General features: G+C 45.5%; 1 protein-coding gene across 1 annotated transcript in view; it reads right to left on the bottom strand.

Annotated features, from left to right (window-relative positions):
- TRIM67 (tripartite motif containing 67) overlaps positions 1-20795 on the bottom strand; it is a 380811-nt gene that overhangs the window by 291523 nt on the left and 68493 nt on the right. The window lies entirely within an intron of this gene.

Genomic DNA, 20795 nt, shown 5'->3' with positions numbered 1-20795 from the left:
CCGCTGAACAAAGTACCTTAGATCCTGCTTGGTGGAGTGTTGTGAGATCCCATGTCAAGGATGCATCACGCAGTGGCTGTTATCAAGAGCTGTGATGCAGTGTCCTGTGTCTTCGACGGTGGTGCCTTTGATGAGGGGCTTGCGATGCTAAGTAGGGCATCTATGTTGCTTCAGTGGTTTTGAAGAAGAGGTGGGACTGCAAGGCAAAGTCCTGCATCATCGTAGCACAGCGGTTTGCGGTTTGCGATAAAAGGCCTGAGTTGAGGATGAGTCTCTCAGCAGTGGTTCCAAGGAGGCTGCAGACTGCAGCATGAGGTCCTCTCTGGGATGTGTCACATTGCAGCGGTTCTGAAGTGGCTGCGAGGAGATGCGCCTTGCTGTGTTAGTTCTACTCAAACAGCCACAGCTGGGCTGACAGAGCAACTTCAGGCCCACTTCCAATTGTCCAGGACTAAGGTTGCACCACTTGGAGGGCTAGACTCACTGCAGTAAGAGTCAAAGTGATGAGTTCTAGGTGGTTGGAGTCTTTTCTGTCCCTGACGCTCTGATCAGTAGACCAGCCAACTAGCCCTTGGAGATCTGACAGTCCTGGGTTCAAGATGCAGGTCCAATCATTCTTACTCAGGCAGCAGGGCAGCAGGCTACAGGGCAGCAGAGTAGTAGCCCTCCTTGCAGGCCAGCACAGCAATCCTCTGAGTCTTCCAAAGGGCCAGAGGTGTACTGAAAGGTTGGGTCTGCAGGTCCATTATTTATGCCGGGTACCCACTTTGAAGTAGAAGCTTCTAAGAGCCTTCCACCCCCAGAGGTGATTGGAATTTCCTGCCTCTTATGCCAGCTTGTCTGGCGTCACAAAAGACTACTGACAAACCCTTTGTTAGTGTGCTCAGGCAGAGGCTTTGTGATGTGCAAGTGTGGTAGGTGACAGCCCCCCCCATCAGGTCAGAGATGGCCGATCCTGTCAACACTTATTCCTTCTTTGTCTCACTGTTTAGGCATAATACACAAAGACCAACTGCCAGTCAGATCTAGTCATGTGATCCAGGATACAGGCAGCAGGCACCAAATGGTTAGGGCAAGAAATGCCAACTTTCAAAGTGGCATTTTCAAAATTGTGTCTTAAACTCAGACTTTACCATCAAAGAGTGGTTTAAACTACAATTCTTTAGACACCAAACTCGATATTGAAAGTTATCACTTAATAAATGTAATAAGGTAACCCAATGTTATCCTATGGGAGAGACAGGCCATGCAGTAGTACTGCACTGCAAGGACATGTAAAAGTTTAGTGTAAATGTCCAACTTTTTAAATATGCGTGTATCAAGAGGGAGAGAGAGGACCAGAAAGCTAGTCCTTATCCCCCGAATTATATGTCAATAAATCAAAAATGGACTAGCTAAATAATCAAAAGAAAATAAATTATTTTAATTTATCAAGGACTCAAGTATGCTTCGTCAATGGTCTTTTGGCACCTGGTAGGTGTGCTCAGAAAGCCCTCACCCACCAACCTAGTTGGTGGCATGCTTCATCATCGGGCCCACCCAGTGACACCTAGCGTGTCCCGGGTGTGCTTCGACGCCTGAAGACAGCGGAGCAGGTATGTCGCTGTGTGTGCGGTGAAGACTGTTATGGATCGTGATTTTAAAACGGCTTGGCGGGGATCCCAGTGCCCGAGGGCAAATACACTTTATTAGCTGGGTCACCGTCAGCGGTTAAAAAATAAGGCTTATTGGATGTTAGAGGCGAGTTACGACCTCCCACATCCTGGGGTGTGTCAACATGTTTCAGCCAGTGCCTTATTACTATGCTGGCTTTCTTCAGGACGGATAAAAAAGGTGTGTGCAATTAAAATTAGTGAGTGTATATCCAGACTATGTGTATACACGCCCTAAAGTGTTTTTCTATGTGTGAGTGGGGAATTCCCATCTCAAGAAAACACCTGTACATAAAACATTTAGGACAAGGACAAAACATACAAGGGAAAAAGTTAGAGTCACTTGGCTGTATAATATGAATACAGTTGGTTGCCGGCTCTATAGCGGTGTGGGTGCTGGCTATGAGCGGCTAGGGTGTAATGGCACTGGTGGTACCATTAGGGTGGGATTCGCACTGGATTGCGGTAGTGGGGTGGCTAAAACACGAATAGTTCAAATTGGTGCACAGTGGTACAAGAGGAAAAACATAAGAGTTCAATCTTACGCTATTTTGTAAAAAGTGCTACTTCATGGTTTGAGAAGTGGCATAGGTTGACCCTGTGGAATAAAAACATAGGTTTTGCCACAGTGGTTGAGAGAGAGAGAGACCTGTAGGGGAGAAAACGCTTACCATAGATGAAGAACCGTCTTAGTACTCACTGAGTTCTTGGTCAGAGCCTGCCGTGGACCTGTACTGCCTCCTTCGCTGCACCGGTAGCGAATGGCCATGGGAGTGGGCTTTTTATACTGCAGGCTGATTGTTAAATTATTGCCACCTGTGTTTTTCGAGAAAAAGGGTGAAAAGACTCGAAATACCGGGTCAGTGCGCTCGCAAGCGCTAGTCATGGTTGGGGTGGCGGTCTGCGCATGCGCGTAGTAGTGTGCTGTTATCGCGCATGCGCATAGGGTGCTCGTTCTGCGCATGCGCACGAGTGGGAGTGCCGGTACTACTCGCTCGCGCGTGCGCGGTTAATGCGGCGCGAGTGAGAACCATCAGGTGCTTTTAACAAAAGTGGTGGGGCAATAGGAAACGACTAATGATGGAATTACTGAGGCAAATGTATGCCTCATTGCAACTGGGCACTGGTCTTGTTAGAGTGCCTGTTGTCAAGGCGACCGGGCGATGGTCTGGGGATGGCTGGCACTACTGGGCTGGGGGTGTGAGTTTGGGGGTTTTTTAATGTCCTGATCATGTGTGGCACAATGAGTTCCACGGGATGGCATCGTTGAGCCCATTGGTCGATGTTGACAGGCGGTATACCCATCTCAGTTGCAATGAGGCATACATTTGCCTCAGTAATTCCATCATTAGTCGTTTCCTATTGCCCCACCACTTTTGTTAAAAGCACCTGATGGTTCTCACTCGCGCCGCATTAACCGCGCACGCGCGAGCGAGTAGTACCGGCACTCCCACTCGTGCGCATGCGCAGAACGAGCACCCTATGCGCATGCGCGATAACAGCACACTACTACGCGCATGCGCAGACCGCCACCCCAACCATGACTAGCGCTTGCGAGCGCACTGACCCGGTATTTCGAGTCTTTTCACCCTTTTTCTCGAAAAACACAGGTGGCAATAATTTAACAATCAGCCTGCAGTATAAAAAGCCCACTCCCATGGCCATTCGCTACCGGTGCAGCGAAGGAGGCAGTACAGGTCCACGGCAGGCTCTGACCAAGAACTCAGTGAGTACTAAGACGGTTCTTCATCTATGGTAAGCGTTTTCTCCCCTACAGGTCTCTCTCTCTCTCAACCACTGTGGCAAAACCTATGTTTTTATTCCACAGGGTCAACCTATGCCACTTCTCAAACCATGAAGTAGCACTTTTTACAAAATAGCGTAAGATTGAACTCTTATGTTTTTCCTCTTGTACCACTGTGCACCAATTTGAACTATTCGTGTTTTAGCCACCCCACTACCGCAATCCAGTGCGAATCCCACCCTAATGGTACCACCAGTGCCATTACACCCTAGCCGCTCATAGCCAGCACCCACACCGCTATAGAGCCGGCAACCAACTGTATTCATATTATACAGCCAAGTGACTCTAACTTTTTCCCTTGTATGTTTTGTCCTTGTCCTAAATGTTTTATGTACAGGTGTTTTCTTGAGATGGGAATTCCCCACTCACACATAGAAAAACACTTTAGGGCGTGTATACACATAGTCTGGATATACACTCACTAATTTTAATTGCACACACCTTTTTTATCCGTCCTGAAGAAAGCCAGCATAGTAATAAGGCACTGGCTGAAACATGTTGACACACCCCAGGATGTGGGAGGTCGTAACTCGCCTCTAACATCCAATAAGCCTTATTTTTTAACCGCTGACGGTGACCCAGCTAATAAAGTGTATTTGCCCTCGGGCACTGGGATCCCCGCCAAGCCGTTTTAAAATCACGATCCATAACAGTCTTCACCGCACACACAGCGACATACCTGCTCCGCTGTCTTCAGGCGTCGAAGCACACCCGGGACACGCTAGGTGTCACTGGGTGGGCCCGATGATGAAGCATGCCACCAACTAGGTTGGTGGGTGAGGGCTTTCTGAGCACACCTACCAGGTGCCAAAAGACCATTGACGAAGCATACTTGAGTCCTTGATAAATTAAAATAATTTATTTTCTTTTGATTATTTAGCTAGTCCATTTTTGATTTATTGACATATAATTCGGGGGATAAGGACTAGCTTTCTGGTCCTCTCTCTCCCTCTTGATACACGCATATATTGACAGCGCGCAGCTGTGAGAGCATATCCTCAGCCATGGCCGAAAACCATGGCCTAACCTTTACGGAGAGTGACGTCACGGACATACTATCCGATCCGTCCCTTCAAGCAGATTTTAATATCGCCAACACCATCGCACAGACCACCGATTGGGAGACCCTCACAGAGAGAAAACGCAACAGAATAAGGACTATCCTACACGGAACCATCCTGGCCCAGTACCTTAGAACAAACACCGCCCCGAGGGGCCTACTGGTCACCAACGCACCCAGAATCTTCCTTGATGATCCAACTTTCAGGAAAGACTGGGCGCAGATAGCCTGGCACTGCACCAGGGACTGGATGATCCTGATCATCAAGACCGCCAAAAGACTATCAGATGCCATCATGATAGAAATTCAGACAACAGAGAGCCATTTCAAAGCCACCATCACAGCATTCAAGAAAAAATTGGAAGACCAAAACAGAGACATTAACGAGTACAAGGAATACCTAACCCAAGCTAAGATCAAAAAATTTGACAAAGACTTGAAAAGATTTAACTATGCCAAGGTCTACCCATATTCGGAAGAGGATTACGCACCACAAACCAACAACTCCAAATTGTCGAACACCTCAGGGGACGACAGCTCCGACTCGAGTAATTCTAGCAATGGCTCACAAAAGAGGGGAGGACGCGGCAGAGGGCGAAGAGGACAACAGTGGCCAAACAACTGGCCAGGAGGACAACAAAGCAACTTTTATGGCTTTCCACCAAACCTCGGGCAAATGCCTAACCCCTACTACGGCTTCCCGCCCATGTACCCACCAGGACCCATGCCACTCTTCCCTGGAAACCAAGGTCCACACATTCCTTTTTTAGGACAGGGCCGAAGAGCTCGGGGACGACGAAGATCATTCCAACAACAACCACAGGTTCACTGGGCTCACACAGAGAACCCTGTGAGCGCGAACACACGCCAGAAGGCGAAGGAAGCAACCCCGGGAACAAGCAAAACCTAAGTCACACCAGTCAACCCTCCCTGGTATTCAACTTGTCTAGCACTACGTTATCACAAAAAGAAGAGGCAGTCCTAGAGAAGGGCCTGTCCTTTGTGCCAACAACAAGATTAGACAAGTTCCAGCTACACGTTGAATTGGCTCAATTCTTCCGAAAACTTAAATTGAAGTCTTTCTTCGAAAAATCTCACACAGAGAATGAACAACCTCAGGAAAACCCAAACACCACCGGCCTACGGCCCAAGTCTACCTTTGTACCTCCCCCGTCCACTATCCCCCCAGAGATTGCGACATTCGAACAAGCGGTGTATCATGATATTGAGCACCTAAGCCCCTCCAATCATTTTAATAACTTGTCATGGGCTGACCGACAAACTATACAACGCCTACAAAACATTGCTACCCTTGTAATTAAACCTGCAGACAAGGGGGGAGGCATAGTCCTGCAGGACAAAACGGATTATGACATAGAATGCAGGAGGCTCCTTAGCGATAAGAGGAATTATCGCAGGTTGGAACAGGACCCATCCAATGAACTACGGACGAGCATTCACAACCTAGTCAAAAGGGCAGCAGACGCAGAACACATCTCGAAACAGGAAGCCGAATACCTATGCCCTGAACACACGAAAACACCCTACTTCTACACAGTACCCAAGGTACACAAGGGCAAATTCCCACCTCCGGGCAGACCAATCGTGTCAGGCATCAATTCCCTCCTTGAACCATTGTCACGCTATTGCGACTTTTTCCTCAACCCCCTGGTGCAACGAACCCCAACATATATAAAAGACACCAAGCACCTGTTACAGGTCATTGACAAGATGGACTTCAACCCCGACACCCAACTCCTGGTGGGACTTGATGTGGAGAGCCTATATACCAGCCTGCCTCAGGACGCCACCCTGAAGGTCCTCCATGATGTCCTAATGGCATCCCCTTGGCCCTACCACACCCCCAGGGACTTCATACTGGCATGTGCCACCCTGGCCCTCAAGCAAAACTTCTTCGAATACGAAGGCGACTTCTACCTGCAAACGAATGGCACGTCCATGGGCAGTGTCTTTGCTCCAAGTGTAGCAGGACTTTATGTCCACCACTTTGAGTGCTCCCACATTGCCACAACCAGCAACCCCTTCAGTCACCACATCCTGAAATGGCACAGGTACATTGACGATATCCTGGTCATTTGGCAGGGCTCACAGAGTGACCTGGACAACTTCATGACATGGCTCAACACCAGGGACCAATACTTGAAGTTCACTAGCTCCGCCAGTAACGAAGCTTTGCCCTTCCTGGACCTAGACATCAGGGCAAAAGATGGAACCCTAACCACGACGACTTACTATAAACCAACGGCCAGGAACTCTTTATTGCACTACAACAGCTTTCACCCCCGGCCCCTGAGAGAAAACCTACCATTCGGACAGTTTCTCCGCATCCGTAGAAACTGCACCAATATACATGACTACAAAGCACAATCTGCTGAATTAGCTACCAAACTTGAAAACCGCGGATACCCTAAAACCATCATTCACAAAACCCAGAAAAGGGCGAGAAACCAAAACCGGGATGCCCTTCTGGAGAACCACGTGAAAAATGACCAAGATCAACCCATCACTTGCGTCACCACATATAACACGGCCTCCAACGAAGTGACCAAAATCATAAAAAAACATTGGAGAATTATCAACTCTGGACAGAGGGACTGGGAACCACCCAGATTCGCTTACAAAAGGAACAAAAACCTCAAGGACCAGCTGGTGAGCACCAGACCTAGACTACCACACAAGCAACCAGCCAATACCATCTTAAATGCCTGGGGCCTTCCGAAGGTGGTTGGACACTACCCTTGCAACGATTGCAGTGTGTGCCATTTGACCACACATACCAAGACGCTCCACCTGGAACCCAACAAAACATGGACACAACAAAGTCACACCAACTGCAACTCACGCAACGTGGTGTACCTCCTGACCTGCACATGTGGCCTCCGTTATGTGGGGATGACCACCCGAAAGATCAAGACCAGAATCACTGAGCATCGGAGCACGATCCGATGCAAGAAAAACGTAAGCAAGCTTACGAACCATTTCATTACCCAAGGTCACACTCCTAATGACTTTAATTGGACAATAATCGAGCAGATCCCAGAAAGTGCCACTGAAAATGACAAGAGACTCCTGGGCAAAGAACAAAGATGGGTATACCGCCTGTCAACATCGACCAATGGGCTCAACGATGCCATCCCGTGGAACTCATTGTGCCACACATGATCAGGACATTAAAAAACCCCCAAACTCACACCCCCAGCCCAGTAGTGCCAGCCATCCCCAGATCATCGCCCGGTCGCCTTGACAACAGGCACTCTAACAAGACCAGTGCCCAGTTGCAATGAGGCATACATTTGCCTCAGTAATTCCATCATTAGTCGTTTCCTATTGCCCCACCACTTTTGTTAAAAGCACCTGATGGTTCTCACTCGCGCCGCATTAACCGCGCACGCGCGAGCGAGTAGTACCGGCACTCCCACTCGTGCGCATGCGCAGAACGAGCACCCTATGCGCATGCGCGATAACAGCACACTACTACGCGCATGCGCAGACCGCCACCCCAACCATGACTAGCGCTTGCGAGCGCACTGACCCGGTATTTCGAGTCTTTTCACCCTTTTTCTCGAAAAACACAGGTGGCAATAATTTAACAATCAGCCTGCAGTATAAAAAGCCCACTCCCATGGCCATTCGCTACCGGTGCAGCGAAGGAGGCAGTACAGGTCCACGGCAGGCTCTGACCAAGAACTCAGTGAGTACTAAGACGGTTCTTCATCTATGGTAAGCGTTTTCTCCCCTACAGGTCTCTCTCTCTCTCAACCACTGTGGCAAAACCTATGTTTTTATTCCACAGGGTCAACCTATGCCACTTCTCAAACCATGAAGTAGCACTTTTTACAAAATAGCGTAAGATTGAACTCTTATGTTTTTCCTCTTGTACCACTGTGCACCAATTTGAACTATTCGTGTTTTAGCCACCCCACTACCGCAATCCAGTGCGAATCCCACCCTAATGGTACCACCAGTGCCATTACACCCTAGCCGCTCATAGCCAGCACCCACACCGCTATAGAGCCGGCAACCAACTGTATTCATATTATACAGCCAAGTGACTCTAACTTTTTCCCTTGTATGTTTTGTCCTTGTCCTAAATGTTTTATGTACAGGTGTTTTCTTGAGATGGGAATTCCCCACTCACACATAGAAAAACACTTTAGGGCGTGTATACACATAGTCTGGATATACACTCACTAATTTTAATTGCACACACCTTTTTTATCCGTCCTGAAGAAAGCCAGCATAGTAATAAGGCACTGGCTGAAACATGTTGACACACCCCAGGATGTGGGAGGTCGTAACTCGCCTCTAACATCCAATAAGCCTTATTTTTTAACCGCTGACGGTGACCCAGCTAATAAAGTGTATTTGCCCTCGGGCACTGGGATCCCCGCCAAGCCGTTTTAAAATCACGATCCATAACAGTCTTCACCGCACACACAGCGACATACCTGCTCCGCTGTCTTCAGGCGTCGAAGCACACCCGGGACACGCTAGGTGTCACTGGGTGGGCCCGATGATGAAGCATGCCACCAACTAGGTTGGTGGGTGAGGGCTTTCTGAGCACACCTACCAGGTGCCAAAAGACCATTGACGAAGCATACTTGAGTCCTTGATAAATTAAAATAATTTATTTTCTTTTGATTATTTAGCTAGTCCATTTTTGATTTATTGACAACTTTTTAAATACACTGCACCCTACCCTGTGGGCTGCTTAGGGCCTACTCTAGGAGTGAACTATATGTATCAAAAAGGAAGGCTTAGGCCTGGAAAAAGGCTTATTTTGGCTGGCCGAAATGGCAGTTTACAACTGGACACACATTTTGCAATGACAGGCCTGAGACTTTTAAAGTGCTATTTAAGTGGGTGGCACAATATGTGCTGCAGGCCCACTAGTAGCATTAAATTTACAGCCCTGGCTACATGTAGTACCATTTTACTAGGGAATTTCAAGTAAATTAAACGTGCAATTTGCACGTATGGCAATTTTACCTTGTTTAAAGGCGAGAGCACAAGCACTTTAGCACTGGTAAGTAGTGTTAATGTGTACACGTGTACAGAGTCCTAAAGGCCAGCAAAAACAGATTCAGAATACAGCAGGGTGAAGGCAAAACATTTCAGGATGACCCTGCAGAAAAGGTCAAGTCCAACACTAGGGAAGAACATTTGAGTTATAATAGTTTAAAAAGCATTCTAGGGGAAATAATGTTTTTCTTTTTTTTGTATTATTGTGTTTTTTTAAAAGGTGTTGTTCAGTCTTATTTGTCAACCGGTGGGACTATGTTAGGAAAATATGATGGACAACACGGAAAAGACCACAAATTAATACAGAAATCCAATATGATTGACTCGGTCTACCGGATACTGGGATAGACAAACGAATGGGGAGTAAAAGGCACTCATGTTTTTTTTTCTTTAAATGGGCGGAGAAGAGTTGCTGCTGAGCTGAAAGTAGATATCACTAAAAAAGATTAGCAATAGTGAATTACAATACAACTTATTGATGACTGCACTGCTTATACAATAATATGTCACTCATATCCGTGGGGAGCAGGGTAACATCCATAATGATGACATATCCATAATTTCCATATCTGAGTCTAGTAGTGACAGTAAAGCCTGTACTAATAATATATGGACAGTTAAAAAATCAGAGAGGGAGAAGAGAGAGGAGAAAGAAGAGAAGAAGAGAGGCAAAGAATGGATTGATGGAAAGAGATACAGAGAGGGCAGGAAGGGAGCCATCAGACGGCCCGATTGTTATTAGACAAACAGGTTTTTATTATCGACTGCTGGTCTCTGAGATGGAGGAAGGGCTGCAGGCCTGGACTGGCCATAGCGGGCACCGGGCAATCCCCCGGTGCGCTGCACGGGTGGGGGCCGGTTTTGGGCCCGGGGGGGCGTTTTTGTTACAGGGCCGTTTTTGCTGCAAAATCGTCCCTGTACCAAAATCGGCCGAAAACCGGCCCCGTCAAAGAGTTTGGCGGCACCTCCAACTCCCCCCCCCCCCCGAGGGGGGAGTGGGGCCGGCCGAGCACTTTGCCGGGGCCCGTTTTGTTTTCCAGTCCGGCCCTGAAGGCATGATAGACAATGGTTGAAGAAACGCTAAGGTTATCTTTGAGTGGGACACAATTAAACCTCACTTGTAGACTGGCATACATTATCAGGAACACTAGATAATCGAGCTGCAAACTGTGGCAGTAAATTCCATGTTTTTTGGATGAGTCTCAAAATGCATTTATAAAAAACCTGTGAGTCACTGGAAAGTTGAAAGACACACAAACGATAGAAGGAATGAGAAACAAATCAAACATTCACCCCCAGTCAAGAGACCTGGGTTAAATCCATCGTTCTTTTGCTCACCATGCCACCACCCCAGTTCAGACCCAGCTATAAGCAAATCAGTCTTGACACTGCTCCTCATGGGAACAGTCCAGCCCAGACTGCCAAGCCAGGTCCTCCTGTACCATATACAAACATTTTAGGACTGGTTTCAGGTACCACTCTTGATCAGCTAGGGTAGCTGGAATCCAGTGGCACTGTGAGCTCAGGACCTGTTTGGGCATACCTGGCACACTTAGGTCGAGAAAGCAAAAGACACACAAATAATGGGAGGAATGTGAAACAAATGAAACATTCACCCCCAGTCAAGAGAGATGAGTTAAATCATCAGTTAAAGGATTCTACGGGGCAATTTCATTTTTTACAAGACATGTCGTGCATGGGCAGTCACAGTGCATGGATGGCCTTGTACGAGGCATCTAATTGGATCTAAATTGAGTTCCAATCAGCTCTTTTCTGCATTCGAGCTTCTTGCTGGCACATTCCGAGAATGGAGGCTGTAGAAGTACTCACCCGAGCGCATCAACAGAAATGGCCTGTCCACACAGCACTTTGCGATCGAGTTACAAAGCTTAGTAGTCTGGACCACGAAAGCTCAGCCTTCTTTTCTGCCTATGAAGCAGAGCCTACAATGAATTGTCAGAGCCTGAGTAAGGGGTACAACTGGGACTTGCACAAGCATGCTACATAAAAATGCAAGAGGCTGTGAGTGTTAGATCTGTGTACAATTCTCAGGACTTCAGCTTGTACAAGAGTTGTCACCGGGACAGTGCTTAATTTGAGCATGTGCCTGCAAAAGGGGGGAGGGGGGGCACGGCTCTCATTTTTGGGGATTATCATTTATTTTTCATTGTTAGACTTTGATGCAGAAAAAGAGCGAGAAAGGCAGTGAAAGGGGACCAAGGGTTAAGAAAATGGCAGGAAAACAGCGACATGGCAAAAAACAGAGATGAAAAGTAACCTTCATGAGTGAGTTAAAATAAGCAGGAAGTGTAGGGTGGTAGAAGAAAGACATGAGGTGGAATTAAGACTAGACACCCTTGGTATTTAGCAACCCCGAAATTCCACATCGCTATGCGCAGGCTTCTGCGAAAAACATTGGGCACCAGCATTTATAATTTTAAAAATACCACTGAACAGGCTGCCAGTGATTTTCGAGAAGGCCAACAACTTCTCATCAGGGGCGGCCTTAGGCATGTGCAAGCTGTGCACCTGCACAGGGCCACCAAACCCCAGGGGCCACCACACCAATATATATCCTTAATATAATAATCCTCTGAGGATGGATACATATTTGCGTGGCGGCCCCTGGCAGGGATTTGGTGGCCTCCGGGTCTGTTCCACTTCCAAACACCTTGACCCCCCCCCTCTTCACTGGCCTCCGTGCTCCGCCCCGCCAGGACCCCCTCTTCCGGGGCCCCCTACCTACGCTCCCTGCCCAGGGCCGCCATGAGGCTAGAGCGGCCCCTGTTTTCATATACTCCCATCAGCAGGCATGCAGCAGCATTTTAGATAAGTTGCAAACTGCTCAGGAACAACGAAGGAATCAATTGAAAAACATCTCATTTCACCGTGAAAAATGAATAATTTAAAGCTGTGAGTACAGGCACCATTTGAAGAAAAGCAATTAAAGGTAACTTCTTCCACACATTAGTGGTGAGTCTGGGCTTGTGGGCACCAACACTCATTTTTGGGGATGGAAATGTATTTCTCATTATCAGACTTTCTTCCACCAGAGCAAGAACGATAAAGGTAGAAAAGGAAGAATGGGTGGGGAAAGGAAAGGCAGAAAAGAGTGACAACAAGCAAAAGCCGGAATGAAAAAGAAATTGTAAGAGTGAGATAAGGAGACAGAGACAGTGTTGGAATAAAACAATCATGAGGCAGAATCAAGACTATGCAGCCTTGGTATTTGGCAACTCCAGCATTGAGGTGAGTTCATCTATCAAAAAGTGTGGTCGCTGTTTGAGACAGGAAGACCGGACACAGCGGCTGTTACTTGGGGTCTGATTCACAAAAAGCATCTGCACTCATGGCGAAGGCCTCACACTCGTGGCGGAGTACTCGCAGTCATGGCAGAGGCTTCGCAGGCGGGGCGGAGGCCTCACATTTGTGGTGGAGGCCTCCAATTGTGGCAGAGGGCTTGCAGTCGTGGCCGGGACCTCTACAGTTACCCATTGCGGGGTACCCGCCATGACTGCGGAGCATCCGCCACGAGTGCAGAGGCCCTTTGTGAATTGGCCCTGAGTGTCAGTAAGATGTGCCAGCCTGATCCACATACAAAGTTCATTCACACGAAGGAATCAGAAAGACGTAGAAATTATACAACTGGAGGCAATAACGTTTGCTGAGGCTAAATATAAAAGAATGGTTGCCATTTAAACATAAATGGGCAATACATAACTTTGTTTTCTGACAGATGAGAATTATGCCACCTACCTCTCTGCTAACCTCTTGAGGGTCACAAAAGGCAAAAGCAGCAGCTTTGGATGGGTTCATATGCCAAGAAGAGGCCCAGTAGGATCTAGGTTCTGATAATGGAGTAAAGAGTCGCCATAAGTAAGTTGCCCAGAAACGACACAGACAGATTGTGCCCACCAAGGAGCTGTTGAGGCCCACTGGACCTTGGCATTTAGTAAAATGGTGCCATTGCTTGGTTGGTGACATTGCTGGCAACTGCTTTTTTTAGAATATGTTGCGGAGGACCTACAGCTAGCTGAATCTTAAGAACATAGCATGTTTTGGCCTGGTCTAGAGACAGTTGTATCTTTCTCACCAGCCTCATGTATAAAAAATAATAAATTTAAAAAAATACATAAAGTGGCTTTGGATCAGCTGTGTGCTCATCTAATGGTCTATATCTATCATTTACATTTTGCTTCAGCCCGCAGCATACGGTATTGGGTAACAGTATTTTAAAGCCATACTAAAATCGTTTTTGCCAACAGGAATCAGATTTTCCTATGAAGTGACTTAAAATAAAAAAAAGATTTCTAGACCTATTCGCCTGCCCTCTAGAAACCACCCTTGCTGTTATATTAATATTAGAAACCATGATTTTCTTTTGTTTAGAATTGTTATTACAAGTGTATGGCCACCACTTTACATTTTTGGCATTTGCTTGGAATTAAATACAAATTAACAATCACAATCGCACCTGCTTACCAAGGCTAGAACTACAGGCTTTGCCAATGCTTGTTCTTTAAGAATAGTGCGTCTGATGTTTGTTTGAAAGGCACTGCACTGAAATAAAAAATAGTTCAGGACAGCAAAGAACGGAGGTGCTAGTGTGCCTGACAGGCCTACAAAAAAGTTCTCAGAGGACAAAGTTCATCAAAATGACCAGTTCAGAGGTTGTTCCTGAGCAAAGGGTCAAATAACGAGTGGATGTTGGGTTCATGATGCAAACAGCTTTGAGTCAGAATTGATAGGAGAGTCACATTTTTCATCCAGCTTTGCAGACGGCCGGTGCTCCATGTTGAGAGCAGGGATAGGAGAGGTGGAAAAGGAGTGAAGGAATGCCAGGCACTCAGTCAATTGACTGGGTCGGGGTGGACACCAGATGGAATGGAGGATACATCAGTGACATCTAATGTTCAGGTGGATCAGTTCAGCATCATCATGGGCGTAGTTTCAAGTAACACAAAACTCACAGTAATTCCGGGCATTAAATTGCGTCTTTCTTGAAACCTGTGTCACTTTTGATTTGGTTTGTAGATGGGCAGGTTGCCTAAAACATTAGAATGGCCAGACAGCTGAAAAGCAATGTACATAAACATGCTTGATATGTTACGAGGGTAAGTTTGAAATAATGCTGACTGAAATGTCCATCATCGGCAAATTGGAAGGTATAGCATTTGTCGTCCCTTTCTTTGTTGTTGATGCTTAGGATTACTAAGGGCAACTTTTTGATGAAGAACAAATGCTTAAGGAACCAAGGTGACCATGGTACCAAGGATATGCATATTGGGGAGGAAGGCATAGATTAGTGGGGGTGAAAGAAACTGGAGGGCATGACACCCAGTATTTCTCTGCCTAGAGATCAGCGTATCGCGACAATAGTGGGTATTCAAAAAGAGGGTAAACGAGCTGACAAATGTGGATCCTACCGACCCATATCCTAGTTATATGCTGAGGCGAAAATCTTGGCCAAACTGCTAGCCCTCAGCCTCATCCCGATCATTGCCAAACTAGTGCATCCAGATCAATTTGGATTTATGCTGGGCCAAAACACAGCCCTCAATCTAAGACGCCTGCATGGGGTCCTGTGACGAGCCATTGAATCCAAGAGGGGGCAGTGGTTTTGCCTCCCGATGCTCACATGGCCTTTGATACCATCAAGTTGACATACCTATACGTAGTCCTTGAACACCTAGGAGTAGGACATCAGTTCATTGCCTGGATTCGCCTCCTGTACACAGCCCCTCCAGCAAACGTTGTAGTGAATGGTAGAATGCCATGTACCTTCCTGCTTTGTTGGGGCACCAGACAGTGTTGCCCTCTCTCTCCATTGCTATTTGCATTAGTGCTGCAGCCACTGGCAGCATGGATCCGGGATGACCCATTCATTTGTGGCCTCCGATGGACTGCAGACTGGGAAGATAGAATTTCCCTGTATGCAGATAACATTCTCTTATATATGGCGGCACCTCACTCGTCCATTAACAGACTTCTCAGCATCTTCGCCACAACCCAGAGATATTCTGGATATGAGATAAACTCGGCTAAGTCAGTAGTATTTGTCTTATGTGGTTCGACACCGCAAATGTCGAAAGATTGTGAGGCACAGATGGTAAAGAAGGGTTCTGTTATTTAGGAATATTTGTCACTGGTAACCAAGAATTATTCAAGTCCAAAAACCTTCTGCCCCCAATAAATCGACTGAAGGGTGACGTGCACCATTGGTGATCCTTGTTGCTCTCCTTGTTAGGAAGGAAGGCTCTTTGTAAAATGATGGCACTGTCATGTTTTCTGTATGTCTTACAAAATACACCCTTCCCGGGTTCGGATACCTAATTCAGGGACATAAAGAGCAAGATCAGAACCTTGTTGTGGGATGGAGATTCTCCTAGAATTGTGCTAACAAAACGAACTCTGTGATGGTTTGATGGTGGAATTGCCCTTCCTGACAGTCAGACGTACCACCGACCAGCAGAGCTGGTAGTTATCAATCAATGGGCCCACCAACCAATGACAGACCTGGCCTACCATATGGACAGACTAATATTACAACCAAAGGGATACTTACATGTGCTCTATACTACAGTGAGGAACAACTCCCTAGGGGGGCCGACGTGAGTAAGTGGAATATGAATTGGGGTGGACGGTAGTCCACCAGAAGTCATAACGTCACTTTTTATTTTAGGTCCAGTAAAGATTTCACTAATTTAAACCTGAATTCAACCCCTGGTAGCTATGGAACAGAGTAGACAGGCTTAACTTCATAAAATGTGTAAAGTATTTTGAAGTACAAAAACAGTTAAGAAGTCGAAAACCCAGCAAAATATAAATTTCACTCCAATTTATGAAAATAGAAAATAATTTAATGAAGAAAATGACACCAGATTGACCAAACTCCAATAATGGGAACAGGAATGTTTAATGTTTCAATGAAAATGGCACCATTACGTGACAAGCGCCAACCACAGGCAGCCGGTTGCACTAGACCGGATCATGGGTAGGTATTCCGATTGACGGCGATTGAGTGCTTGTCAGATACAAAGCCCAGCTTCATCCTGGTGTAAACATTACCTTCTGATGTCAAAATCCTTCAGTGAAAGCAGGCTGTGGTCTGGCACTGAGAAGAGGCTTAGTGTTGACGGATTCGGGAGCTGAAATGGAGCTTTGGGGAAACCATTGGTTAGGCGGGAAAGCTGAAGCCGAAGATGTTCAAGCTTTTGCACACTGAGGTCACTGGCATCAATCGGGTCTCCTTCAATGGCGGCATCAATGAAACTGGGCTTGGAACCAATGAGGGCTTAGCATTGATGGATTCTGGCATTGGGAGAACATAGCAGGAGCTATGTAAAAGGTTAGGCCTATCGGCGATTCACACTCGTTGAATCAGCTGGGCAGGATGATCCTTGGCTCCTGATGGTTCTCTAGGTAAGGCATTTGTAGAAACCTTCTAAGTCAGGATTCACTCCAACAGAAGCCACCAGCAGAGAACAGGCAGGTCCAGTTGAAATTGGCCAGGAGGCTCTCTTGGGAAAGTGAGCTCCTTGCAGCTTTGTGCCTCAGCTCTGAGAGAAGGTTCATTCATTATCAAGGAGCTATTCAGTTACTGGGTGACAGTTAGAAGTTCATGAAAATGGGCTTCTAAAGGCTTCAAGCAGGTAAATGTTTACTTTTTAAAAGCAACGTTTGTAAAATATTTAATATAAATCCAACTTTACCAATGAGTTGGGTATGTCATAAATATTTTTTGAAGCACTAGAACACACTCTGCAGTTGTTTCTTGGGTACCGATTACATATGTTATTGTATCCCAATGTTTACCTATGGAACAGCCAACCCTGCTACAGTGAAAATAGGTCATAGAGCCTTGTCTGAAAGACATGTTTAACATTAAACTTTTACATGTCCTACTTTCAAATACCATGCGCCCTGCCCTATGGGCATTTAAAGCCTACATAGGGGTGATTTACTAAAATTTAAAAGGGGGGTTTAGGCCTGGAAAATTGTATTTTGGCACGCTCACTCTGTAGTTTTCAAACTGCACAGACAGGCTACAGTGGCAGGCATGCAGTCATGTTTAGCACAGTTAGTCTACTGGTGGCACCATGGGTGCTGCAGTTCATTGGTCACAATTATCTTATACATTTTGAATATAAACTAGGGACTTAAAGGCATGTTAAATAGGCCAATTGGAGTATAGCCAATTTTGAAATGTTTTAGGTGACAGAGGAAATGCACTGGGCATTGGAAATCAGCGTCACAGTATGAAGAGTCCAAAAACTAGTAATAAAATTTAGCACACAATGGGAGTGACCACGCAAAAGGGGGGATTTTCCTACAGCTGTGCAGTGGAAGGTCTTTCACAAAGACTCATTTTGGTTTATTAATGCTACATTTAAGTGGTAAACTACTACTATTGAGGCAAATCCTGTGCCAGGACTGTTTTACCCAATGTAAAAAAGACAAAATATTAAAGTGATAGTATCACTAAATGTGCAGCATTACACTGCATAATTTGCCTTTTCGTGCAGCATAATTTAGTCAACCGTGTTGCATAATTTTGTCCTCCCCTGCTGCATAATTCCAGAGGCCCTGGCTATAATCATACACGTGTCAGATTCAATTTCAATATTTTCATTTATTTCACACTAACGTAAGATACTCTTAAATTTGTCAGAATTCTCCATCTACACCAAAGACTGTGTATCCAGTGCTGGCACCCTAGAGTAAACCATCTATAAGTGAGTATAAGGCAGCTGGTGGTTGATGCTTTTAAAACGGTACTGACAAGGCGAGTGGGATTGAGCACTAACAATGAAGTCCTCAGCCAATCATGTAGGCAGTCGAGAAACATTTATTCAATCCTGTTCATAAAATATTCAGCTAGTCCCATTCAGAGAGATCTTTAGCTAATAAAATGATAATTCAAAAGTTGTATCTGATTTTTTTTAGATATTTTAAATACATAAAGATAAAAATAGATTGTTGCATTCATATTGTGTTCATTTGGCTCTTATAGGACACACTGCAAAATTCGTTTGCTTCTAGGCACTGAAGCAGGGAATCTGTGCACTATTGTCAGCGCCACTGAAATTATACAGCAATAGGCAACCCAATCATGATACATGGTTGACTACATTATGTGACAAGAAGAAGCAAATAATACAGCATGCTGCAGCACATCCTGTCTCCCTAATGTGTAATTATTTATTTATTTATTTTTCACAAACATTGATTCTGGGAAAAAACTCTCATTTTATTTGTACCATTTGTAGACCTGTGTACACAGTTCAGCACCTTAAAGATAACCAGTTAACCTATGCAAAATGTCTGCCTCTGCACAGCAGGTGTGGCACTTTTTTAGTTAATTTTTGGACCATTTAATGTAGGAACTTCTTTTGTTGAAATCTGCAATTTATACAGCCTATGGTGGATTATGTGCAAGAGTGGTAAAAGCTAATGCGAGAAATGCTGCAGCCACAGAATCTCATAATTCCAGTGGTGCTGGCTACAATACTGGACATAAACACCCATTCACAAACAAGAACATCTTCAATTACCCCACCCACTCCATTTACACTGCATAACCTGAGGCTTTGAGGATGCCTGCGATATTCAAATCAAATAAATACAAAATTGAGTTTATGTTTAAGTAGCACAGAAGGCAAATTCACTCCAGTAAGATTCCATGCTCTCCATCAAAACTATCCCTCTGTAATGTAAAGCTTGTGTATCTTCCTTTATTCTCAACTCTGCTAAAAGGTAGGACATCAAAAAAGACACCACCTTCCACCTGTCGGCTTCAATCCCACCTGCCGCCCTAGGACACCCAAAGCCTTACATTCCTAACTATCTCATAATGGTGTTGTGCGCATTCCGAAGTGGAACGCAGCAACACATCAACACCACACACCCCCTTCTTGCATCTATTGAGTACAAAAACGTAGAAAGAAATTTAAAGAAATAATTTAAGAGATTATATACAACACAACATTTCCCCCAAGAAAACAACAACATATAACTTGAACTAAAACGCATTGATTCAAAACAGAGCATAGGTTAACATAACACAAAATCCTTCAGCATGTTAGGCGTGTGAATAACTCTTACCAATCTACCCAATCTCCTTGTACCAACTTCCACACACTCATGTTCCTCCACAGTTTCATCCAAAATCTCAGTCTCATTTTGCACCTCCTCTTGCTCCTTATCTACCTCATCCTCCCGGAACCAATCACTCACATTCAACTTATCCCCATCATGTCCTTTTCCTTTTACAACAACCTTACACATAGCCAAACGATTAATGTGCCAAACACGAACGTCACTTAGTTTCACAGAGTTTTTAAACTGTCCATCACCCTTAACGGTTCAGAATATCCACTCTGCCCTTTTACCCCTCTACCTATTTTTGTAACTTTCACCCAATCTCCCTACTTTAACATCTCCTCTCTGGTCACATTCCTCAAATGATGATTCTTTTTGTACACACTGGGTGCTTTAACAATGTTTCTCTTGACTTCCTCAGGAGACCACTCCACACATCTTGTGCTATCCACCCACCCAATGCTATCCTTCGTAAATGGCTCCATGCCTCGCATCAATACAAAAGGTCTGTACCCAGTAAGGGACGTTGTCAATCTGTAACCCCACAACATTTTCTTCAATTCCACTTCTTATCTCCTCTTGTTCTCACACTCTATTTGAATTGTACCCTTGATCACTTGATGAAATCACTCCACAGCACCACTTCCAGCTGGGCGATAAACAGAAGTTTTGACATGCTGCACCTCATTCATTTTCAAAAATTGCTCCACCTTTTAAGCTGTAAAATGTGTTCCATTATCACTCAGAAGTCTTTTCAGCAACCCTCCTGTGGCATCACTGCATCCTAGTAACCATTTTTATGATGAACGATGCAGCATGCCTCTCTGTGTGTTCTTTGCCTCCCTGTGTGTGTTCTAGAGTGATGTTGAGGCAGTTGGAGAATATGCTTGCTGTCGGATAGATGTACTCTACTTGCTCTTAATAGATCTACTTGATCTACATTACGGCGTGGAGTATCTGTACACCTCCTTTCATAAATACTGCTTCCAGAAATATCACAACATTTTCCACATCAGCCCTCTGCACTACCTCCAACTCCACCCACTTGTTGACATAGCCCACCAAAACAATAATTGATTTATTCTCACCTGACATAGACTTCACCGGACCCACAAAATCCACTGCCAGCATATTC

Source organism: Lissotriton helveticus, chromosome 6 (assembly GCF_964261635.1).
Source record: "Lissotriton helveticus chromosome 6, aLisHel1.1, whole genome shotgun sequence".
NCBI lineage: Eukaryota > Metazoa > Chordata > Amphibia > Caudata > Salamandridae > Lissotriton > Lissotriton helveticus.
The sequence above is the reverse complement of the archived record's forward strand: the minus strand, read 5'-3'. Positions and strand labels throughout refer to the sequence as shown.